Source organism: Hipposideros armiger, unplaced genomic scaffold (genome assembly GCF_001890085.2).
Source record: "Hipposideros armiger isolate ML-2016 unplaced genomic scaffold, ASM189008v1 scaffold_143, whole genome shotgun sequence".
Classification (NCBI taxonomy): domain Eukaryota; kingdom Metazoa; phylum Chordata; class Mammalia; order Chiroptera; family Hipposideridae; genus Hipposideros; species Hipposideros armiger.
Genome location: NW_017731493.1, coordinates 2788853 through 2815737, shown reverse-complemented (window position 1 = coordinate 2815737; position 26885 = coordinate 2788853). Strand labels below are relative to the sequence as shown.

The 26885-nt window shown below is 36.3% G+C and overlaps 1 long non-coding RNA gene across 1 annotated transcript in view; it reads left to right on the top strand.

The window, feature by feature from the left end:
- The window catches only part of LOC109386981 (uncharacterized), a 71990-nt gene extending 63328 nt beyond the window's left edge, over nucleotides 1-8662 (top strand). The window contains exon 3 of the long non-coding RNA XR_002124881.1: nucleotides 8484-8662. This is a non-coding gene — a long non-coding RNA (uncharacterized LOC109386981). The remainder of the gene's footprint in view (nucleotides 1-8483) is intronic.
- The last annotated feature ends 18223 nt before the right edge of the window (nucleotides 8663-26885 follow it).

The following is a 26885-nucleotide window of genomic DNA, read 5'->3' as shown; positions in this document are numbered from 1 at the left end:
AAGGTTGAGAACCGCTGATCTAGGGCATGTTCTCTAAAGAAACTTCTGGACATCAGTTACCCACTTTCTTCATCTACTTTTTTCCCACTAATACATCTCTTATATAATCCCTTTCTCTCCATTGTTGCTACTGTCTCATTTCAGATTTAGCACTTTATCTTATTGAATCAGATTGTCCTCTACTCCATTCTTTGTGCAGAGAGAAAAATAATCCCCTAAAAATACCTTTTCTCATGTCAACATCACACTCAAAACTTGTGAACGTTCCGATGGTTTCTTGAGAACCATGATTTATTTATCATTGTATTTGGAGCACATACCATGGTGCCTGACCCACAGAGTGTGTTCAATAAATGGTTATTGAATGGTTTATAATAATTGTGGTATTTTTTTGTTTATGTGCCTCCTGCAATAGACCTAAATCTACTTGTGAACAGAAGCTTACTCTCATTAGTCTTTGTATCTCTAACTTGTAGCGTGATCTCTGGCAGACTGTACACATTCAACCAACATTTATTGAACCAATCAATGAAATTCAAATCCTGGACTCTTGCATGCATATTGTAGTCTCCCCTACCTAGGTGACCTCATTTCCTACAACTCTCTTCCTTCCTGTGAGGTGAGCCCTTGGACCAGTCAAGCTCCACGTAGTCACTGAAACCATTTCCCTCAGATGAATTAACCATCACCATTCCCACAACCTGTTGAAGTTCTGTTCTCCTTCAGAGCCCCTCCTGAATCTCATTCTCTTCACAAATGCAGAGATTACTTGATCCCAACAGCCCTGACAGGTACTTATGTTCCTCAAACTCATCATGTTGATGGCCTTTATTCGTATTCTCTCTCTAATGCACTCTTCTGTTGTTTGCCTCCTTTTTCACTCCTGGGTGATGTCACCTATTTCCTAATCCTTGGCATGTCCTACATGTTGATGACACCAGCTCCTTCATCTCTAGCCCTGTTATTTCCCCAGAGCACCAAATTTGATGTTTTATAAGCTCCTCAGACTCAAAATGTTCAAAAGTTAACTCATATTGTTAATTTTTTTTAGCTAAGTTAATTCTGTTTTTTTTTGTTATAATGAGTTTTCCTGCCCTTAAAGATACATATTAAAATATTTATGGATGAAATGATATGTTGTCTTAAATTTATTTCAAATTAATATGGGAGGGGATAAAAAGAAGGAGCTATGCTATTCTGTGTACTCTGTGTTTTAAATTTTTCATAATATAAACCTCGTAAAACTTTAATCATTTTCTTTAATTATTACCTTGAATCACTCCAAACCTGCTCTTCCTTTGCTTAAATGCATCGTCCCCCATTCCTCCCAAGCCTAACCTTCCGGGACATGCTCTAGCAGGAACAGAGGTTGACATGTGAGGCTGAGCAAGTTTAGCTGCTCATGAGACCAGTGCCCAAGTAGAAGATTCTGGTGTCAAGGCAAGTGATTAAAAACAAAAATTTTTTTTGAGAGTAAAAAGAGACACCAACTATTTTCTGAAAGAAAAATAGGAGAATTGAGAGTTACCCATAACTCCACCCCACAATATTCTCAATTTTCTAATTCTCTACAAGCACAAGAGAAACATCCAAAATCCAAGGTCACGTTGTGTCCTCTGCTTGAAATATCTTTCCCTTCTCCTCTTATCTACTTAGAAACTATCTACCTCAGATTCATTTGAGAATCTGCTCAACCACCCTTTCTTTTTGCAGAACTACCTGGACTCTCTGTTTCTTACACAGGCAGGATTAAGTGCTTCCTCGTCAATATTCACACAGGACATTGCAACTACTTCCCTTTTCACTACATCTCTGTGGAGTATAGTTATTAGTTTGTGTGTTCTTGTAGCATTGTCCTACTGTAGAGAGAAAGCTAACTGAGACCATCTCCCCCAAATCCTGCACTCTGAGTTCAGGGACTGTTTTCCTCACACTTAGCATAGTGCCTTAAAAAGAATAGATGTTCAATGCAAGTCTGACATTGAATCAGATAGAATCTAATTTCTTTGTATATGTTGCTCCTTTCGTGCTGCTAATACCCATATAGTGACAGCCTTCTTTCCTAATCTACCCCACCCAAAAGTGCTCCGTCTTCCTCTGAATTCACAGAGCTTTGTTTTGTTTTTGTTTTTTTCCTCTTCATAGCACAATCTGTTTTCGTTTTGGTGACCTATCTCCTTTGCTGTTCAAGACTTTCGAGAACAGTGACCATACCTTTTCCTCTAGCTGCGCTCTGCAGAGCCTGCTCAGATTTTGGTCCCTGAACATACTTGAAAAATGTGTTGAATACTTCACATGGGAAAGACATGGGAAGAGTCTCCGTTTCCCACCTGAGATCAGCATTACCAAATATTTGATGTCCATAATTTGCTTAAATGATTGAATGAGCTCAATTATTTATAGAGGGAACAAAGAGGTGTTACAAACAGACAGCAACAATTCACAGAGGGAGTTCTCACAGAGCTCCTTCAGGCTTCCGGGACTATTCAGTATACGTTACCCATCGAACCAGGTGCCACTCACAGATAAACAACAGTGGAGGATTTGCATCTCCATTTTGGAATTAAGGAAACTAAAGGTATGTTAGTAGCAGGTTCAGGAATACAGCTAACAATGTCATCCCCCAACTTCTTTAAAATTTTATTAAAACACTTTTTAAACTACAGTTGACATATGATATTATGCTAGTTTCTGGTGTACACCATAGTGATTAGACATCTGTATAACGTATGAAGTGATCACCCCCATAAGTCTAGTACCCACCTGACACGCTATATACTTAGTACAATATTATTGACTCTATTCCCTATGCGGTACTTCACTCAAGACTTCCGAATCCAACTCCATTGTCTGTTCCACCCACACCACAGGTACCTGTGTGTAAATGATAACAGACTTAGCTCAGCTAATACTTCTTATCCATTACAGGGATTTTAGAGAAGCATTACAGTTTTTCAGAGTTAAGGGAAAGATTTCGATGCCAGACTATGTTCAAATTCTGTCTCTGGCTAGCTGCATGTAGCGCAGCCAGCACTCACTCTAGAGAAAAAAAAAAAATTGAAATAGTACACTTAATGAAGGAACTCAGATGGACTGCTGTGGAGGCTTCTTATTATCCAGTGAGCTCACTCTGTGCCTCAGTTTCCATATCAGTAAATAAGGATGATAGTAATCTCTATCTTATAGGGTTGTGCAGAGGATTAGATGAGCTAATATACACAAAGCATTTAAAACAATGCTTGGTGCATAGTAAGCACTATATGTAGTAGTTTGCTTTTGTCACTACTTTGATCATTTATTTTAAAGTAGAGCATGTGTAAAAGATTTTGTATAGTAAGAAAGACAGAAATATTTAGTGACTTTTTGGGGTCAATTTTTGAGACTAGTTCTAAGATATTTATGGCATTAACATCTAAAATCTCTTTCATATTCTCCACAAGCTTTCCAAACATATTTAGTTTGCAAAATCAGATTGGACATTGTACAGGAATAACTTTTCTCATAATATTTCAGTACTTTCTGTTCTATTCCAGCTGGAGTCTGAAATACTGTTGCATGCAGAAATTTTAAATTATGTGAAAACAACATGATCCAAACTTATTTTTTATTTGTTTTCAGGACAAGTATTGTTGGTTCACATGTGGAATAAAAGCTCTTAATATCACTGGAATATGATTTAATCACATCAAAAACAGGGCAACATATTGGGAACTATTCTGACATCTGGTTGTTAAAAAAAAGCTAGCAAAGCTGTAAAAATGATATATAATTGATTTAATCATTGTGTCTATAAATATCAACTGAGCACTCTTCTGTGCCAGGCAGTATTTTAGAAAAGGGACACACGGCTGATATCCTCTACATGGAGCTTATGTACAGGTGTAAGGAGACAGAAAACAAAAAAGTAAACAAAATAATTACAGATTTTAAGGTGGGGGTCATGGAAGAAATGTACAAGGTGATATGACCTACTAGATAAGTGAGAAGGTGAAGGGGTGTCTTTAAATAGGGTAATTTGGGAAGGTTTGAGCAGAAACCTGAAAGACCAGAAGGTACAGAATTTGGTGACACTATATTATGAAAAACAGTAAAGAAACATGAACAATAGAGAGTTAAATTACCAACAGTTTTTGTTTGTTTGTTTTTTGCTCATCTTACACATATTTTTTGTTCTTACCAATAAATTTGATTTGGATCAAAGGTAGTTAAAATAGCCTGGGCAAAGATCAAACATTATCCAAGATTCATGTAGTTTCTTTCTCTCCTTTTAGTATAAAAGTAATACTCATTTTAAAAATATTTAGAAAACAAGAATTTTAAATAAAAAAAATTTACCCACAATCTAACAACTTAAATGTAAAGGTTTCTAAATGTTGGCCAATTCCTAAAACAGATTGTTTTTTAAGTTCAGTTTGTGGTTACCTAACCTTTGTGAAAAGAGGTTAAATAAAGTAGGTAGCCAACTCAGCTTAGAAAAAAAAAAAGAAGAAGAGGAAGCAGAAGCAGAGGTCGTGCTGATATTCTCAGTTCACACAGTAATAAGCATGTTTTGGTTTAAAAGTTACAATTGATCAGGGAAAAAAAAGCTGTAGTGGTCAGCACAATATGGCTAGAGAAATGTTTTGATTTCAAATATTGGCAAATCTGACTTCCCTAAGCAATTGCACCAACACCACCAACAAAAAATACAGCCCTTCCCCACTTTGGAAGTAATAGCTTTAAGGGAGAGGGACACTTGAGAAATTCACCTTGTTCTAATGAACAGAAGCTGGGGTGGGTAGTGATGGTGGTGGCAGTGGAATTGGTGGTGATGTGTCTGGCCCTGACAAGGGTCCACTATGATCAATCATTTGAATATTTGTCAAGGTTCTTGACCCATATTGTTAATTTGCTCCCCAAAAGCAATGTTTAAGAAGACCCTTCTCGTTAAGTCCAACAATATTAACTACCTCCTAAAAAATATTTACTGGCATTAATTTTAATAAAATATAAGGTCTAAGTCACAGCCACTTTTATTTATCTTTTGAGTTTTCCTAATTTGTCTCTTTCTGGGTGTGGGGAGTTCAAAATAAGATTCCTGGTAGAACTAAAACGTGCACAAAACGTCAGCCACAGGGAAAAAGAAACAACCAAAAGAGTGTATAGTTCTAAAACGTGCACAAGAGTACTGTATGAATTTATTTTCAGAAACATTATTTTCTTAGGGCCATTTCAGTGACCTTGGGTTAATACTGCTTTTGAAGCCTGCATGGTCCCTATTGGCTATTTTTGAGCAGAGATATTTCTAGAACTTGTTTAGGCACTAATCTACCTAAAATAACATGAACCCTGGGTTCACATTATGCATGCAAGTTACAAAGATCATTTGGATAAAGAGTTTGCCTCAGGCTATAACACAGAAACAGCATGGATTACACATTCTGATTTGCACTACAAATTATGTTTATTTCATTAAACTGTTTCTAAATGAAATACTTTATCCTTTGAAATATTTTGGAAATATTTCATTTTACTAAAATGTAGAATACATTAAAAATCACTTGATTCTGTGAGAGTTCAGCTGAATTGGTAAAAACAAATTCATTTTTTCCCATAGTTGTCAAGTCAGACAGCTCCTTTCTTTCTAATAGCATTTTATCTTTTTCACATTTGTCGTTTTCTTTGTTGAAAGTATAAGATAGATTGATCAGCTTTTCCTCATAATGCTTGTTTACCTCACTACAAATCTACCTATGTCTATTTTTATGCATCCTTCTTATTTAAAATTTAAATATTATATACAAGGTCAATGTACCACCTTCGACAATGATCCTAAATTCTATCCTCTTCCACATAGGCAACCATTGCCATCAGGCTAAGGTGGATGTTTCAGACTTTGTTCCATGCATTTGTGAAACCAGTAATTACAGAGAAAATGGATACTGTTGTATTAGGAGTTTTATAGAAATTATAATGTACCTCCCATGATAACAATTAAACCTGATTTTTACCTATCAGTGGCTCTTTCCTGTAAACTGCTGCATTAAATTCTATATCACAGATTATGAGTCCCTCTACACATAGACATTAGGTTCACTTCCAGCTCTTTGCTGTTAGAAATTGTCTTGGACATTTTTTTTTAAGAACACCTTCTTGATCCCAAAATCAAAAAGAAATTATACTATAATTCAGTGTAATACTTTTATAGTGTTATTTTTATGCTGAGATTATAACCATCTGAAATTTATTTTTATGAATATGAGATATGAACTATAAGTAAGTGCATGATTTTTCCAAGAATTTGTATTAAAAATGTACCTCTTGCCCACTTATTTAAAATGCCATTTTTATCATATATTAAATAATTGTATATGCTTTCATTTATTTTTAGACTCATCTCAGTGATCTAGTTATCAAGTCCTGTCCCACTACTACACTATTTTTATTACTATAATTCTATATGTATAATATGTTGGCTATTTAGTAGGTAAGGCCATTTCTACTTGATTTTCTTTTATAGATTTATCTTGGTTATTTTTACATATTTTCTCTTTATAAATTTTAGAACAGGCTTTAAATTCCATAACATTATTTTTTATTAGCATGGCACTCAATTCATAGATTATTTTGGAGAGAAGACATTTTTAAAATATTGAACCTTCTCATGAAAAAAGTTTTTTTTCCCTATTTAGTTTTTTTTTTTTATGCCCTCCAGTAAATTATTGTTAGGATTATTCCTGAGGATTTGATGTGATTGTTATTATTATAAATAGACCTCTTGTTCCATTTCATTTTCTAATTGGCTTACTGATGTGAATAAAACCTATAGGTTATATTATATGCTGATATATATAATTACACTATATTATCTGCTGTTTGGCCATATTGATTAAATTCCCTTGTTGGTGCTAAATTTCGGCCCATTGGAGTTTTCAGGTAAATAGGTGTGTTATCTGCAAATTGTAACAATTTCATAGCTTCCTTTCCAATGTTTCAGCTGTTTTCCTGGCTGGGACCTTGAGCTCAATGCTTCAGCAGGTACCTTCTTCTTGCCAATATGTGCTTGCTTCTAACATCTCATCATTAAGGATAGTGCTTGAGGCTGGACTTTTATAAAGTCAAGAAAATTATTTTATATATATATATTTTTATTTTCCAGAAGCCTTTTTTAAAATTGTTATAAGCATGTAAAATTCTTTTAGAGTGTTTTTTCATACTTGAGTGAGATGATTAAATAGTTTTTCCTCCTTTAGTATATTAATATAGTACATTCCACTGAATGATTTCTAATGTTAAGTTATTTTGGTATTCCCAAGATAAATCCCTACTTGGTCATGTAGTAACATTTTCACAGTAAATTGCTGAATTCAATGTGTTACCATTTTATTATTTTGTATCCTTAGTCAGCCTGCGAAAACAGACATTTCCTATTTCAAAATTTGTTGATATTTGTTCATAAAATGATCTTGGCCTGGAGCCCTTGGTCAGGCTGGTGGGAGGGCAAGTCATTATTCGTTACCATTTTAATGCCTGTTACTATTTTTTGTCTTTTTTAGATTTTCCAGGTCTTCTTTTGCCAATTTTAGCAATTTTTAAATCTATAGATAGAGTCTTATATAGCTTCATTTTCAATCTGTGCCTTATTTTTTCTTAATCATAATTTTCAAACATTGACCTGTTCCATATGACCTTTCAATGAATTAGTTTCTACTTTTTTTATCATGTCAAGTAATCAATTTTCAAAGGTTGACCTGTTTCATATGACCTTTCAATGAACTAGTTTCTATTTTTTTTAAATCATGTCAATCAATTATTTCAATTTGCTTTATTCATTATTATATTTATCTTAATTCCATTGTTGGATTTATTTCTGTTTTAGATTGTTGAATTGATTGCATAGTTGTTGTTGTTTTTTAATTTCAAATCTTTCTTATTTTCTAATAAGTGCATTTAAGATGACAAATTTTCCTCTGAATACAGCTTTGGCTACATATCACAGGTTTTCATAAGTAATGCTTTTATTTTGAGTCAATTCTAAACATACCTTTTTTTCTGTCTTTGCTAATATTATAACTTTCATTTTCTTCAGTTATTTAATGTGCTACAGATTAGTTACCCTTTTAACCCCTTGGATACTCAGGAAATAGAATATTTGTTCCCTGAAAATAGAAAACCTTGCAGACTTGAGCAATCACATGTCACTAGAGATTGAATAGTGCACAATATTTAATTCCTATGAACACAGATTCATACCCTGTTACCTGGAGCAAATATTATACATTTAATGGCCTCTATCCTTTGAAAAAGACTTAATACTTCTTTGAGAATAAGAAGAATAAGAGTCACTTGAGATTGGAATTGAATTCAAGGGGGTAATACTAAGCAAGATCACATTATTATTTTTATTTCAAGGCTTTAGTGAAAAGACTTTCTAATTATGCTCAAAGTCCAATACCATTTATTTCACTGACTGTTTTTTTCTTTTTTTTTTTTTGTCTTTTTAGGGTTAGTGGTTTCCTCCTGTAGCCTCAGTCGAATATGAAGCCCTAAATTGGTAAGGAAGACTATTGGGCTGATGGGAAATATTTCTCAGTTTCTGGGAAAGGAAAAATTGGTCAGATGGTGTGAAATTCAACCTTGGGACTCCTGTCTCTGGTAAGTTATGCCGTAACAAAAACATTTGTGCACACTCATGTCCTTTCTTATACCAACCACCTTAACACAGAATTTTGCTAATATAACTAATGCAAGGGTTTCACACAAAACCCAATTTTGCAGACATTTTCTTTTTTGATGTTTTGATTATTACCTTTTCGTTTACGGGGTTTTAGAGACCTAGAAACTATTTTTGCAGTGCACAGACTTTCTGTTTCCCTTACTTTTCATACACATTTTTGAAGGTGACAAGCCATGAATCTAATCTTGTCAGCACCATGACCTTTCACCACAGAGTTTTAAGAACTACCTGTTAGACCACTGCATAGTATCATTAGGAAATAAAATGCATGGGATATATGAAGTTATCAGGCCAACTAGTATTTGTTTCCTGTTGATATATATCTAACAAAACATTGCATAAAATACTTTCTGCCTGCTTTAAAAGATTTGGATTATTTATCCTTTCATTCTAAAATAAATAATATTTACACTTCAATTAAAATTTAACTAAATTTGGCAAGCCACAGGGAGTTCAAAAGTTTGTGAACGTCCAGAAACCTTCATATTTTATTTGAATTGGACATTCACTGTTTAACCTTAGCTATAAAGCTACGTTGGTCCAATTTCTTCCTACTTAGAACTCACTAATCCTTGCACATTATAAAAGAATTAATAAAGTAAATGTGACACAGAAGTGGTTGATGTGACATTGTTTCTAATGAAGAAAGAGAATATTTTGCAAAATAACTCACCATGCCTATAAAGAAGTTTTTGGGTCCTCAGTGGTATAGATAAATTGTGATTATGTTTACTGATTTTAACTAGACAGTTGCTCAACCCTCTACTTAATCCTTGACTATATGGATGTGTGCTAGTATGTGAGAATTAAGCACAAGTATCAGGTTTAATTTGTAACCTTTAATGGTCATTAAAAACAATATTCATTGTGAGAGTAAATTCTAGATGAGAATTAATAACCCTCAGCTGGCAAATTTAAAGCCCTGATAATGATATGCTAAGAGGTCTAAGGAAAGAGATCCATGAAATTTGTTATTAAAAATTGTATACTTATATCAACTTTTATTCTTTTATGAGAAAAACAGAAACCTCTCTCTTTGAGTCTTACTTAGTAATTATTATGGAATTTTGTTAAGTTAAAGAGGTTTTTTTCTTTAAAAATTTCTACTTACCGTATTTCTCCATGTATAAGATGCACCCTTTTTCAAAAAATTTGGAGTCTAAAAACTGGGTGCGTCTTATACAGTGGTTGTAGAATTTTATGATGAATAAAACTTGAGTTCAATCACTTTATATAATACATTGTTTTCAAATTTCGGGCCCCCAAATTAAGGTGCGTCTTATACATGGGAGCGTCTTATACAGGTATATAAAACATTTTGCTCACTTAAATTATAGTCAGGACAATAACTGGAGATCAAAATCCAAATACAGTTTCTGCCATCACTTGGTCCAATATCATCAGAGAAGATGATATTCCTGATCTTCAAGTGAATTTTCAGTATGAAAAACAAATTATCTTAGGCACAATCACATCCTCTTATCCTGGTAAAATTAATCTTGTTTTGAGGAGAAAGGGTGCTGTGGTAGCTCAGGAAACTTGTGAAAGTGGATTAAAATGTCTTAACTCCCTTAAGTTAAATACTTTCTCATATTTTTTTTTTGTTGTCACCTTACTAATAGAGGTAGTTTTATTCAAAGAAAACCTTTATAATTAAAATCTCAGCCTATTCTCTCCCCAGCTTGATAGTTTTATAATATTTAAAAAAAACAAAAACCACCATAGAAAATAAAATGTGAAAAAGCCCATATTTCTTTCCCTGGCTTAATGACATTGGGTTTAAATAGGGCAAGCAGTTCAAATATGTTGGTTAAAAAATATTTGGGTTTCTGCAGGAAGGTAGTGCTGTATCTGCTGAGAAGGTGGTACTCTTGATGGTATCATTTGTGCACGCAGGTGCCACAGGAAAGATGAATGCAGTCGGAACAGTCCCTTCTGTGCTCTTTATGCTCTTTATGCATGTAGATTGTCCTTTGATTGTTGTGGGTGTTATTCACAGAGCCTGTAGCAATGTCACCCAGTCCTGTAAATGCTCAATGGCCCAGCTTTTGCTCTGTTGCTGGCTGCCTGCTAGCAGCTATGCAGGCTACCATGGTTTCTCACCTTATCTGCATTTCTCTGACAAGCTCACCCCAACGAATATATCAAGGGGTGGCGTCACTTAATGACAAGCTATTATCTCACTTTGATGACCTTAAAATCATTTGGGTAATGTCTTCTTATTGGATTTTAGGTACTGTCTGTGGAAAGTTCTCTGAGTTATCGAATTCATCCAGACAAATTTATGTTATATTTCCCTTCCCCCACCATTTTATTTTTCTATTTTAGTTTAATATATCATCGATAATTTAATTGTGTTTCATTTATATGGTTCCATCTATAGTTTTGGAAATACCACCAATCATAAAATAACAGCTAATATTAATTTCATGTGCTGATGGCTTCAACTGCACCATTTCAGGACAGCTCTATGAGAAACGAATACTATTATTATGAACCCGGTTTTGCAAATAGGCATGGAGGGGTTAATTGCATTAGTCAAGCTCATACAGGTAGTATGCATCGAAACCAGGCTTTGAACCCAGTTGTCTAACACCAGGGCCTAGGCACTTTTTTTTCTCTCTCTCTTTCTATATATGGATAATAATGAGCTTACTATGTGCCAGCAACTCTTTTAATGCTCTGTATGTGTTAACTCATGTAATCTTCACAATAACCTTTAAAGTAAGCACAAATATTATGTGTTCTGGATAGATAAGAAAACTGAGGCTTAGAAATGTTAACTTGCTCATGTTAACACAATTGGTAGGTAGAAAAAGTGGGAGCTCAAGTATTTTACTTCCAGAACCTGTGTTCTTAGTCATCATGTTATGTTCTCTTTCATCTGAAAAAAATGCTCATAGCAAAAACTTGCCATTTCTAGTAATAAAAATCTATCTATGTGAAGATATACTTGCAGAAATAGATTGTAAGTTATTTCTGTTCAGGCGTATCTTTATTTTTCACCTCTTTTGCCAATTTTTAAAAAATTGGCTATTACCCAAAGGTAGCAAAATCTGTGAACATTTGTATGATACAAATTCCACGTTTCACATTCATCACGGTTAATAATGATCAATGTTTTTCTGGTTCTTACATTTACATTTGGCTTATTTATTCTAAACAGGAATCAAATAAAAAGAGGAAAGCTATTTGAGGATGAAGAATAGCATTAAGGTGGATGGCGACTTCAATTTGGGGAAGGATAAAGAAATCTGTTAGAATCATAAAGATGAATTAAAATACCCAAGATCTATCCACACCATGGTCTCATTCATAGTATGACAGGCTAATTGATACAAACATGACATTGATGGCAACAGAGTAGTATTCCAAACATATTCCTCATAATACTATAATTAATAATGACTCATAGTGCTAGGATCAATAATGAACTGGTCATTTGTTATTAAATGTTATAGCAAAAAGGAACATCATAGTTTCACCCAGTGTGACTATTTGATTAACGCTTGTTCTCTCATCTGTTCTCTAAATTCCACATTATCAGGTACCGGGCCTGTTTTAAATCACTAGCATATACCCAGTGTCAAGCACAGAAAAGGCTCTCATTAAATATTGAAGGAGTGAATGAATGAATGCAGATATAATAGTGACTGAAGTTTAAGTGCACATAATTCAGTCCCTTTTATACTAGACACGAAACCTATGGCACCGAGTTTAAGTTCATCTTGCCAGATAATGGGCCATTGCTGTGACTATAACTCTTAGCTTGGCAGAATGGCTATGACTAGGAAGACAACTGTGACCAGAGCCAGTAAGTCTGGGGATATTTGTCTCTATGTACTCCTTGATTCAAAATAAAATAATCACACCCTATCAGCAGCTTTGACCCAGTGGATCACTTCTTCGTCCTTGAGACAATTTCTTTACTTGGCTAAAGGACACCATACTCTCTTGTGTCTTCCTGTTGTATTAGCCACTTGTTTGTAGATTCCTTTGCTGGTTTCTCTTCTCAACTTCTTGAATTTTCATTTTGAAAGACTGTCTGTCTTAGAAGAGCAGACTCAAAATTTTGATAAAGTCCAGTTTCAATTATTTTCTTTTATGGAGTATTCTTTTGCTGTCTGATCTAAGAAATCTGTGCTTCACACAGATCACACATATTTTCTCCAATGTTGTCTTCAAGACATTTTATAGTTCTCAATTTAGCATTTAGATCTTTTGATATATTTTGAGTTAAGTTTTACATACAGGGTGAGATATGAATTGAAGTTCTTTTTTTTGCGTATGAATATCCATTTATTTCAGAATGATTTGTTGAAAAGATTACCCACTTTCCACTTCATTACCTTTGAATCAAAAATTAGTTATCTAAGAGAATAAAAAGACAAGCTATCAACTGAGAAAAAATATTTGAAATCAAATATTTGACAAGGAACTTGCACTAGAATAAAAAAAGGAACTCTCAAAATACCACAGTAAGGAAACAACCCAATTAAAACGGTGAAAAAAACTACCAGACACTTCAACAAAGAGGATATTCAGAGGGCAAAAAAAACCATGAAAAGATTTTCAAGATCATTAGCCATCGGGAAATGCAAATTAAAACCATGATGAGTTACCACTCTGATAAATCTGGTACCCATCTGACACCATGCATAGTTATTAAAATATTATTGACTATATTCCTTATGCTGTACCCTACATCCCCAAGGCTGTTTTGTAACTACCAATTTGTACTTCTTAATTCCTTCCCCTTTTTCACCCCCCCGCCCCCCAAGCCCCATCCCATCTGGCAACCATCAAAATGTTCTCTGTACCTATGAGTTTGTTTCTGTTTTGTTTGTTCCTTTATTTGTTCTTTAGATTCCACCTACAAGTAAAATTATATGGCATTTGTATTTCTCTTTCTGATCTACTCCACTCAGCACAATACCCTGTAGGTCCATCCAAGTTGTTGCAGATGGCAAGATTTCATTCTTTTTTTTGTGGCTAAGTAATATTCCATTGTATATATGTACCACCTCTTCTTTATCCATTCATCCATTGATGGACACCCAGGTTGTCTCCCTATCTTGGCCATTGTAAATAATGCTGCAATTAACATATGGATGCATATATATTTTTAAATTAGTGTTTTGGATTTCTTCAGATAAATACCCAGAAGTGGAATTATTGGATCCTCCTTTGATTCTGATATGGCCTTTGTTTTAAAGTCTATTTTGCCTGGTATAAGTATTGCTACCCCAACTGTGTTTTTCATTCCCCTTTTCACGAAATACCTTTTTTTCTATCCCTTTAGTTTAGTTTCAGTCTGTGTGTGTCTTTTGATCTGAAGTGAGTCTCTTGTAAGCAGCATATGTAAGTCTTGTTTTGTTTTTCATTAAGCCACCCTGTATCTTTTGATTGTACCATTTAATCTATTTACATTTAAAGTAATTGTTGGTAGATATGGAGTTATTGCCATTTTATTTTTCATATTTTTTATCTTTTTTTTTTCTTCTTCTTCGTAAAGAAGTCCTTTTAACATTTCCTGAAATACTGGTTTGGTGGTGATGAACTCCTTTAGCTTCTTGTTTGGGAAATTCTATCTGTCCTTTGATTCTAAATGATAAGCTTTGCTGGGTAGAGTAACTTTGGTTGTGGGTTCTTTCTTTTCATCAATTTGAATACTTCGTGCTAATCCCTTCTGGTCTGTAAGTTTTTTGAGAAGTCAGCTGACAGTCTAATGGGAGATCCCTTGCAGGTAACTAACTGCTATTCTCTTGATGTTTTAAAGATTCTCTCTTTGTTTTTAACCTTTGGAATTTTAATGATGTGTCTTGGTTTGGGCCTCTTTGGGTTCATCTTGTTTGGGACTCTCTTGTTTCCTGGGCTTGTATGTCTATTTCTTTCATCACGTTAGAAAAGTTTTCAGTCATTATTTCTTCAAATAGTTCTCAATTCCTTGCTGTCTCTCTTCTCTTTCTGGTACCCCTTATGATGAGAATGTTGGTATGTTTGGTGTTGTCTGAGATGCTTCTTAAACTACCCTCATTTTTTTTTTATTCTTTTTTATTTTTGATGTTCTAATTGGGTGTTTTATGTTAACTTCTCTTCCAAATTGCTGATTTGATCCTCTGCTTCATCTAATCTACTGTTGATTCCCTCTAATGTATTCTTCATTTCAGTTATAGTAGTCTTCATTTTTGACTGTTTCTTTTTTATTTTCCATCTCATTTTTTTATTTCCTATCTCTTTGTTGCAGTTTTCCCTGAGATCACTGAACATCCTTATAACCAATGTTTTGAACACTACATTTAGTAGATTGCTTGTCTCCATTTTGGTTAGTTCTTTTTCTGGAGCTTTGTTCTATTTTTTCATTTAGGATATGTTTCTTTGTCTCCCCATTTAGGATGCCTCCCTGTTTTTGTTTCTAAGTATTAGGTAGGGCTGCTCTGCTTCCTGGTCTTAGTAGAGTGGCCTTAGGTAGTAGGTGTCCTGTGGGCCCAGTTGTACAGTCTTTCTGGTCACCTGAGCTGGGTGCTCCAGTTGTGTATATTGTGTGGTTTGTGCATGCCGTCCTGTTGTAACTGTTTGCATGTTAATAGGAGGGATTGACCATCACACTGATTGGTTGTGAGGGCTGGCTGTGATTACAGTGGAGGAGCTGTTGTGTAGGGGCTGACCCTATGGAGCAGGATTCATTTTAGCGGGGCTTTGGTGCCTGCCCAATCTGCCCTTTAGAGATGGTTGGGTGGTGCTCTGGTGTGGTCTAAAGCTGGCCACTGGGTGTGTTGGTTCTGGGGCCTTTTGTGAGGTGCTCTGGTGCAGGCCAAGGGCAGCCATTGCCTGTACCCTACCTGGGTCCATGTTGTATGAGCTACAAAGTGATCTGAAGATTGTTGCCACTTGCGTTGGCCTTGGAGGTGTCTGGAAGAGGCTAAGCTGTAAACTGAGGCCAGCTACTGCTAGTGCTGGTCTTGGGGCTGCTTAACAAAAGCTATGGGGCACTCCAAGGCCAGATGCTGCTTGTTTGGGGTTTGTAAACCTTTGAGAGACGTTAGGAAAGTCCACAGCAGGAGCCAAGATGGGCCATTTGTATGGAAAAGTCACTGGAAGTGGCTTGGGTGGGCCTGCAAGTTGGATGAGACAGAGTCTCAGGAAATCACCAGAGCAGCATGAACTGTGTAAGCTGGGTGGATGGAGACTCAGATATGGTGGCTGCCTGGTCTAGATGCTGGGTGAGGGGAGGGCTCAACAAAGGAACAGTGACTTCTGCCAGCACTCTGTCTGGGAGAAAGCTGCCTCCTCTAGTCTTTACTCTAAGACAAACAATTCAGTTCCTTCCTGTATGTCCCTGGTGCCTTTCCAGTTGCTGCCCCAGCACTGGAGATCAGAGCCAGTGAGTCTGTCAGTGAGTAAATTTGTGCACGGTCCCTTTCAGAGGACCACCTGGGACTGCAGCCATGCTCTGTCACACTCAGCCACAATCTCTGTTAGTTTTCGCAGCCAGGAGTTGTGGGGACTTCCCTTCCCAGCACTAGAACCCTGGGCTTGGGGAACATGATGTTGGGCTGGGACCCCTCACTTCTCAGGGGGGACCTCCTCATCAGAGATAGCCCTCTTGATTTTTAACTGCCACAATGGGTATGGGACCAACCCCTTCCATGTCTCTGCCCCTCCTATCAGTCTCGATTTGGCTTCTTTTGTATGTCCTTAGTGATAGGACTTTGTTTAGCTAAACTTCAGGTAATTCTCAGTGATGGATATTCTGTAGTTTATTTGTAATGTTGATGTGGTCATGAGAAGGGGCAGGCACAGCATTTATCTACTCCATGACCTTGACTGGAAGCCCCAAGATATATCATTTTTTGAAACAACTTTAACTTTGTAGCATATTTGTCTTATTTGTAGTATTAGATTAAAGAGGTAACCTATTTTAAATAGAAAGACACAGCACATATCAAGAGCTATATAAAAAAACCCAAAAAACCAAACAAGGTTATATTTTGGATGTGATATAAAATACCATAGAACTTAGGAGAGATATTTAGAAAAAAGATTGATGATTTTTTTTTCCTTGCACCTTACCTACTGGAATTCTTCGAGGGTAAACAGTTCTTTAGAACTAGTAGGACAAACAAGATCCTCCTCACTGCCAAATCAGAGCAGTTCTCACATTCAGAAGGACTCTTCAGCTGTTGCCTAAGCCATTTCTTCATTTTTGGTGACAATAAATGAGTGGTTCATTTTTGTTTTTACAGTGTTATGCCCTTTAGCTAATTCTGAATAAAACTGCTGCACTTGTTTGGTGAGAATGTTTTCAACATTCCATGCTGAACATATACCCACTGTGCATAACCAGACCACATAAGTTCAGAGCTTAAAGACAGCTTTGAAAACCCAAAGGCAAAACAATGTGAAAATATAATGATGTGAGATCTTAACATTAATTTGCCAATGATCTGTCTTGAGCTGTTTATAAATCTGACCTTACCTTTCCAGTGCCAGCTCAGGCTGTGCTATAAGACATTTTGAGCAAAGATTCGGAACAATTCATTTATGATTCATAAGCCAAAAGTCAACTCACGGTTTAACACTTTTACTTGAGACCTTAGATAATTAAGTAATGCTTTCCACAGGTCAAAACATCTACCGATGTACATATCCATTTCCTGGTAAGACTTACCTACCTAATGTATGGAGAAAAAGAAATATAAAAATAAAATAGTCAATTTTATTGTTCGACACTGTCAGCGTAGACAACAGTCATCACTTCTCCTAACTGCATTTGGTGTTATTCCTGTTAAGCAGAATACTTTTCAAACATAGAGCTCTGCTACTTAAAATTCAGGCATAGAAATCTTTTCCTGGGACTGATTTATATTTCTACCAATGTCTCCTTATCAGCACCCAACCATGACTTAAGTTTATTGTCAAAACACAGATAGACAAAGCTCATGCATAGACCATATTTATTGAATTATTTCTTATCATAGACTCATTGAAATGCAAAATGCTTGGTGCTTAGAAAAACATAAATCAATTATCCTAATGTGGAGCTTGCAGGCAGAATGTCAAATGAAATTTCAAGGTCCTATTTTATCTGCATATGAAATTGATAGCTGAGAAATATGGGTTTATCAAGGACATTTTAGCCTGTTAATTATACAAACAAGGCATGTTCATGACAAATTTTTTTATATTTTATTAAGTATAAGTAACTTCTATTGACTTTCTTATCTGTAGCTCTCTTATAGTAACTCCTAATTTCTGACTTAGAGTTTAAGGTAGGAAAGGAGATGTAAGAAGAGAAGAGCAGTTCAGAGGTGAAGAATCTGAGTCAGAGGTGCTTGTGAGACTTTCAAGTGGAGATGCCCAGGAGGCAGTTGAACCTGTGGCTGTGGTATAGGAGAGAAACCTGGGATAAAGGTGGAAATTTGTGTCAAAAGCTATGTATTATAAGTGGGAAGAGAAAACCCACTATGCAGAAGAGGAAAGAAACCCACTATGAGGAAAGAAATCTTGGGTACACCAACATTTATGGGATGGGTAGAAGTGAAGTCCATGAACAGAAGGGGAAATTGGGGACATCATGACACGGCATCAAAGAAGCCAAGGAAGGAAAGAGTTCAAGCAAGAGAGATTTCTCCCACAGCATCATCAGATGATGCTGAGACACCAAGTAGGATAAACATACCAAAGTCTCCATTTATTTTATAAATGAAGAGATCATGGCTGATGTAGACTGGTAAATTTGAGCAGCATGATGTGACTGGTCCGTGAGCAACCAAAGGCAATCTTTCAGTTAGCCTGACTGTGTAGAGAAAGGAAGAAATGCCCTAATTGCAAGGGGCAAAATGCAGGGTGGATGAGGATTTTTTTTTTCTTTGAAGGAACAGGGAACTCTAATCTTATTTCTTAAGAGATAGTCAAATGTAAGGAAGCAATGGTATTCCAGCTTCTTACCACACGATCAAACAATAACACCTGTCCAAGAAAACGACTCGAGTTTCCTTTGATGAAGCTTCTAAAAATAATTCAGGAAGAGTCAGACTAAACGAAGGCATAAAAGGCCAAACCACAATCCCTTCCTAAGAAATTGGTGTGACCTTATTGGACAAGGGGAAATTCTGGCAAAAGCCCAAATTAAAAAGGCAAAGGTGGGATTAGGGGCCACTTGAAAATATTCCACTGGGGTCCTCTTTGCCAGTGTAGAACAACAACAAGATGTGTGGTTCTGAGAATCCCAAGAATAAGCAGAAACCACAAAATAAAATTCAAGAACAGCAGAACTTCTCCTGACACAAGACACTATTTCTTCCCCAATTTTCACCAGCAGCAGCAGCAGCAGCAACAATAAAATACTTTTAAAACATGCCTTCTCTCAACTGTAGCTCACATCCGACTGACTGCACTGAACAAGTTGAAACTTGTCACAAACTGTTACTAAGGTTCAACATGCCCGCCTCCCGTATTGAAGACTCCTGACTTTCTGTTGGATGGCACTCAGCAGCAGCAGTCACCATGTTTTGTGATCACAATGGAAAGGCTCTGTGTCACACATTGCTTCTCGTGTGGCAATTTCTGTCAAATAAAAACTTTACAATGTGTCCTCATCTACCTTATTCACCGGATTCTGGTGCCATGCAACTTCTGGCTCTTCCCCCAAGTCAAAATGACCATGAAAGGTAAACATTTGAATTGATTCAGGACATCGAGGCAGCCACAACAGCACAACTAAAGACACTCACAAAAGAGGATTTCCAGAACTGCTTCAGAAAGTGGCAAGAACGATGGGATAGGTGTGTTTGGGGGAATGGGGAGGGGGGGAAGTATTTTGAAGGGAATTAATGGCAATGTGTCTTTTACTGTAATCATTTTTTTTTTTATTTAAACATTCACCATATTTCTTGATCACACCTCATACCTTAGTGGGCCAACTTATGTCTGATCATCTGGATAAGATTTTTTTTTAATTTTTATTTTTTTAAATTGTGATAAAATATACATAACATAAAATTTGCCATTTCAACCATTTTTAAGTATATAATTCAGTGGCATCAAATACATTCATATTATTGTATAGCCATCACCATCATGTATCTCTAGAACTTTTTCATCTTTCCAAACTGAAACTCAGTGCCCATTAAACAAAAACTCCTCTTCCTCCCTCCTTCCAGCCCCTGGCAACCACCATTCCGTTTCCTTTCTTGATGAATTTGACTACTTTAGATATCTCATTTAAGAGGAATCAGATAATATTTGTCCTTTGTGATTGGAATAATGTCCTCAAGTTTCATCCATGTCAGACTTTCCTTCTTTTTTTTAAGGCTGAATAATATTCCATTTTATGTATATGCCATGGATAAGAATTTTTAATATGCACTGGTAACCTAAGCTCTATGGACATAGTGTCTAAAAACATTATACAACTGAAAATTGAATTGTTGAATTCTGCAAAACAATTAGAAGGTATGCACTCCTAAAAATACAGCCTAATTCAGTTTCTGACAAATAAAATTTGTACTTTTTCTAGTAGGGACCAATTTTTACTGGAAAGACAGAATGATAAGGAGTTTAAATTGTATAGGATCATTTAGATAATTTTAATTTTTTACAATGCTATAATGGTTTTGAAATGAGAAAAGAGAGGTGATGGATGCACAACATTGGGAATGCACCAAGTGCCATAAATGGTACACTTTAAAGTGGTTACTTATATCTTAATTTTACCTCAATGAAGCAACATGCTACAGTGATGGAAATTGCCTTTCACTTTGTACTGTGATCATAATTTTACTTCAAATATCACACGTGTTGGTAAACAATGTTGATACATTTATACTACAGTTAAAATAATTAATTTAATATTACAGTTATTTATCATTCATAAAAGCAAAGAGGCAGGAAATAAGCTTTGTGGAAATGCCTTTGCACATATGAATGCTTCACAAGATCTTTCCATCTTTTTATAGAAGGCTTCCCCATTGCCTAAAAATAAGTGTCTCATTTTTGTGTGTCCGTATAGCCTCAGATTCTGCCTAGTCCCTTTTGCTAAACTGAAAGTTCTTTGAGGACAGGCTCACACATTCTTCCTCTTTGTATTTGTCAATCATACAGTACATGCCCAGTCAATGTTGCTTATGTTGAAACTCATTGATTTGGATTCATTCAGATAGATATTTTTTGCTCAACTGGGCTTCGCAAACCATTGTTTTATTATAATTTTTTTCTCAAATGCTCCATCCATTTGGAAAAAAGAAAGTGAACATAGAAACTTAAAATTGGACCTTGCTACTTCATGAGGTCATATAAAACTTGAGTGGTTGGAAAGATATCTATTTGTCCATTATCTTTTTTTAAGAAGCATGCATTTCCTACTGCTTTATATTGAAATTAGTTGCTGTCATTTGTTTTATTTTGCTTCTTTTTATTTTAAGACAAAAATATTTTCTTGGCTTCTCTCATGTCTTGGTCTACTCATCATAACCAAAGCAGTTCAATTTTTTAGCAAATACCTATGGTATATAAAGCATTGTGCAATATCCTGTTGATGACAGTCACTATTCTTGAAAGACAGATATGGTCAGTATAGTTCAAACTTAAAGACATGAACTCATTTAAGGACAACGGTGAAACAGTTATCCAATGTGAAGTTATAAACAATAGAATACATTGGTCATAACAGAATTATTTATAAAATAGTTTCTTCCATACTGTGTATCAAATTATTTCCCATGAAACAAAACATCAAACAGAATATATCAATACGAGGTAGGACAATTAAGTTCAATAACTTGTTGCAACTATGTTGCTAACCTTTTTTTATATCAGAGGGATTATTCATTATGAATTTGTACCAACTGGACAAACAGTTAACCAAGTTTACTATTGGGAAGTGCTGAAAAGGCTGCCTGAAAAAGTTAGACGACCTGAACTTGTTGCCAACAATCCATGGCTCTTGCATCACGACAATGACCAGCTCACATGACACTGTCTGTGAGGGAGTTTTAAGCCAAATAACTATTGGAACATCCTCCCTACTCACCTGATCTGCTCCCAATGATTTCTTTCTTTACTCAAAGGTAAAAGAAAAGTTGAAAGGAAGACATTTTGATGACATTCAGGACATCAAGGGTAACACGACGACAGCTCTGATGGCCATTCCGGAAAAAGAGTTCCAAAATTGCTTTGAAGGGTGGACTAGGCGCTGGCATTGGTGCATAGCTTCCCTAGGGGAGTACTTCGAAGGTGACCATAGTGATACTCAGCAATGAGATATGCAGCACTTCTTCTAGGATGAGTTGGTGAACTTAATTGTCAGACCTCATATGTGGTACAAAACATTGAGCCTTGAGAAGTTTCTAAGTTTAAAGATCTGCAGATAAAAGGCATCTTGGACAGATAGGGAAAAAACAAAGGAGGTGAAGTGTCACAGGAGCCAAAGAAGGAGGTTCTTATTTGGAAAATGGGCTAAAGATAATCTGTGTCTCCAGGAAAAGACTAGAAAGCTCTGAAGAAGTAAATAATGACAAGGTGCATGTAATGGAGTTGCAAATTTACTCACAGTCTCACTCAGATTTGAAAAGAAAATACAGCCTCTTCACTTCTCTGTAACAATCAGATCGTCTTCATGATATGCACCTACAATGCAGGAGGGAACCAAAAAAAACAACCTCTAAAATTTGATCTCATCCAAAAACTAAATCCACTGTAACATTAATCTCTGGTAAAATGAGCAGTATCTTAGAGGCTCTCTTCTTCGTCCTCTTCAGAAATGGTTTTTTGCTCTTTGGAGTGTGTGGTTGATTGGAATTGCAGAAGCCGTGGGAAGGGGTTGCCTCTAGAAGCTCTCTGGCCTCTGTTGTGAAGTGGCTGCTGCCTGGGCCAAGTGGCCATGGAAGGACATCTAGAGCGTCTGACCAGTGTTTAGGCATCTACTGCGGAAGCCTGAGCAGAATGGAACTCAGGGTCTGAACACCCGAGACTTGATCAGAGAACAGTCATCTTCCTGCTGACTCACTGCCACTGTAAGTTTCACAGGCACCTGACGACCCAAGCTACCTACCTGCCAAGCCTGGGCTTCCGAGCTCCATGGAGCAGCCTCTGGCCTCTCCACTTACTTCCACACGTTCACCCTCAGGGAACACAGGCACTTGTAGGTCCTACTCCTGACACACAGGAAGCAGATATAGAAGAAAGCCAACCCCTAGTCACCCTGCACCGCCAAGTTCATGTGCTATGTTGGGCCTAAATGGATAGGAGAGCCTTTGAGGGCACCTCATCTCATGTCATACACCTTTTCCTGTTGGGACTTCAGCCTGGAAAGGGGAGATTGAGGATTCTACCTGCCCCTCCCTTTCTCTCCCTGTAGACCCTTGGAACCAAAAGGGTAGTATTTTCCTTCTTCCTCTTTCTTTCTGACTAGAGCCTTTTTTTCGCAAAACAATGTGATCAGTCTTGATTGGACAGATTTTAATAGCTTTTGAGGGAGAAATAAAGGAATTTAGAAAATCCTTTCAAAGTCTGGTTTTCAAGCCTGGGTCTGTCTTCATGTTGCCTTTGGGAATATCTTTTTCTTTGCCTTTATGCTGCAACTCCTAATTTTCCCTAAATTCACAAACCTGTCTAAGGAAACAGCTATTCAAAAGGAAGTGTAAAAACATAAGCACATTATATTTCTCAAAATATTAAATCCATTATGTGTAGTCTCATGTAATACTATTTCTCTAACAGGAAAAATATCTAGATTATATACTCCTGTGCTTTATGAAAATTTCCTTAAGAGAAAATAGAAATTTGTTTTATTTCTGAACTTCTAATGCCCTTTCTTTATTTTTAAAGACTCTACATTTTTAGAGCAGTTTTAGGTTTATAAAAAAATGTAAAGGGAGGTAGAGATTTTCCACATACACCCTGCCCCACGCATGCATAGCCTCCGCCACTACCCACATCACTCACCAGAATGGTACATTGTTTACCAAGGATAAGCCTATGTTAACATGTCATAATCACCCAAAGTTCACAGTTTACCTTAGGGTTCACATTTGGTGTTGTACACTCTAGGGGTTTGGAGAAATGTATAATGACATATATCATTATTATAATAGAGTATTTTCACTGCCCCAAAATGTCCTTTCTTTACATTATTTTTTTCCATGTTTATATCTATATCTATATATATACAATATATATATATATGTTTCTGGGCAACTAATGTTACTTACATTCCCTCGTTTTCTGATGCTCTAAAAACATTGTTTACTTTTATTAAGTTGTTCATATTTCTGCATCTTAAAGATAAAATCGAATTTAGTTTGAGAAAGCTTTGTGCCAAATGTACTAGCATTTAAATGCCTCTCTGAGCTCCAATGTGTTTATTTTCTTTAGGGCACTGCAGTTCACAATGGTGATTTTAACTCAAATATTTGCCTCTCAAGATACTGATTCCATTTATAATCCATACTCTACCACTTTATAGAGCACTGCTTGGTGTTTTCTGCAAACTTAAAGAGGACGCCTTTTATTTTCCTAATGGTGTTTGATTGTATTTACCTATGGAGTTTTTGAGGGTGAGCCAAGCTTTATGAATGTTTATAGTAATGTATGTTTCATTTTTTCTGAACTCCTTTAATAGAATTGCTCATTCTACTCTAGCTGTTTTTAAACACTTGAACTATAGCTACATTTCTGGCAAAGGAAAAAAATTAAATTTGAGGTTAAACACCGCAAACTTCAGAGTAAGTGAACCAAAAATTCAACTGTGTGACTTAATCATTTAAAAAGTGGTAGACACTGTTTTGACTACAAGTACCAGTCATCTCAGTGGGAAAGGATGTTTGAACTAAGAAGTGTAGACAAAAACTCATTTTAATTTCTGTGCATCTTCCTTGATGGTTTCATCTGATTATCATGTGGAGCAATTTACCATTCTGTGGTTACTCACTTCTAAAATTGTAAATGTCGAGAAATGCCAGACTATCACCTTGGACTCCAAAGTGTGATTGTTTTATGTGTATGTGGTTTCATCCCCAAGTGAGTCATCCTGCCAAGAACCTTGAGAATATCAGTCTAGTCTAGACATTTCAATCTGTGTGGTATACCAGCCTTAGCGTAAGACTGTATATCATTAGAAAGAGGATGTAGGTGTAAAATGGCCCTCTGCAAATACAAATAGTATATACTTAAACTCACAAAACTTGGACCCGTCATTTCCTCTGCTAAGCCTTTCCATTCACACCATTTTTATTATCACTTGTATCAACAACTCTTCATCAAGAAACCATAGACCTTTAAAATAATCTGTCTGTCTTATTTGTAATTCCAGCATGTACTATGATACCTGCCTTAGTAGCATCAGTAAAAATCTATTGAATGAATACTAACATCAAAGGACTCACAGGAAAGCCATTGTATATGCACCTCTGATACTTTTATCCAAAGCTTCTTTTCCCTAAGTATTTCTTAATGGCTTCTAGGAATTTGTCACTGATTTTCACAATGTTCTCCTGTTGTATCAACTAGCAGATATGACAATAGGTATGAATAATCATATAAATGTTATTGTTGTAAGATTTTTAAATTAGGGAAGACAAGTTTAATTGCAAGATATTACTGAACTTTGGAGTAGTATCGTTGGGAATATCAGTTAATTTAGCATGAATAAATTTGCTAGTGATGATCATAGCAATTAAAATGGAAGTTTGGAAAACTGGATGTTAATATTGCTTTAGAAAGTTTTAAGAGTTTGGAATAAACTGGTAAATACATTATAAATCCAATATACCTCTCATGAAATATTTTGATGAACATGATATAGAAGGATGTATAACAAAAGCATAGCCTACCAAAAATTAAACGTATATGTTTTTATCTTTAGTGAGAAAAGGGATAATTCTTCATCATCAATAAGAACAGCCAATTCTTTTAGAAACACCTAGGGTAGCATCTTTTAGGTGGATAGCTATGTTAGAAAGCTCCCATGTACCTGAGGGAAGATTATGAGAGTAACTTTTGGGTTCTGAAAATTGAAAGAAAAATAAAACAAAAACAAAAAACTGCCCAGTGCTTCAGTTGAACCAAAATCAGGACTGCTATTCAGATGATATGCCCATATCAGTTGTGAAACTATAAATATTATTGTACTCATTGGTGTATAGCTGCTTCCTTGCTTGATTTGCCCTGTTTCTTTTTTTTGGAGACAGAAGCCCTATTGACAATCACCCCACTAGTTGGTAAATACCCAGGGGCCTCCAGGAACCTTCTCCAGCTCTAAGGCTTTCTTCAGTTCTGATTGGTCTGGGCCCACAGTGTCACCTGCTGGGACATGTAATTCAGGCCTGCCAGCATAATGTGGTGGAACCCCCTTCATGGCAAGCCTGAATGAGTGTTCAGGCCAGCACCAGATAGCAGGCGGCGCAGAGGACCAAGCCCCGGCCACTGTGCCCAGGTCCATACTTGAGGCACAGCTTCATCCCGCCCAACTCCAGGGCTCCACTTGGGGAAGACTGCTGCCACCCAGTTACTCAGATATAACTGCCATCATTTTTGGAGCTACCATCCCCTAGAAAGCAGCACCTTGCACCCATGGCATTGTTGTACCACATGCAAATCCCTACAGCTTAAGCTCTCTACTTCACATCCATGAAGCAACAGGGGGTACAGACATCCTCAACATCAATGGTTGGGGGGACTTTGGAAAACCTTCCAGCATGAATCATGTTGGGAAAACATCTGCCCCACCCAAGAGGAGATAGTGTGATAATCTGGCCCAGAACCTGGCAAGGCCAATCTTTACTATCTCATTGGAGCTTCCCTTCAGCAGACTGGGTGCCCACCCAGGAACAAGCTCGTCTGGATGCATATGAAGCACAAACACACAGCAGAAGCTGTGGACAATTAGGGCACGTTATTTCTTCCTGACCTCTACTTAATAAAATACTGAAATATGAAAAATGCTCTCTTTGGAGAGAAATTTTTTTGCCCTCTCCTCTTTTAACATTTTATCAGCTTTCCTTTTAATAATGCTCTCAAGAACCTGTTGCCTTTTTTTTTTTTTGTGGTCCAGTTTTTCACTATAATGCCTATGTCTACTTGACTCTTAGCTCCATGTCTTTAACCAACCATAGTAGACAGAACAGTGGCCTCCCAAAATTGTCCAGGCCCAAATTCCTGGAACCTGTAA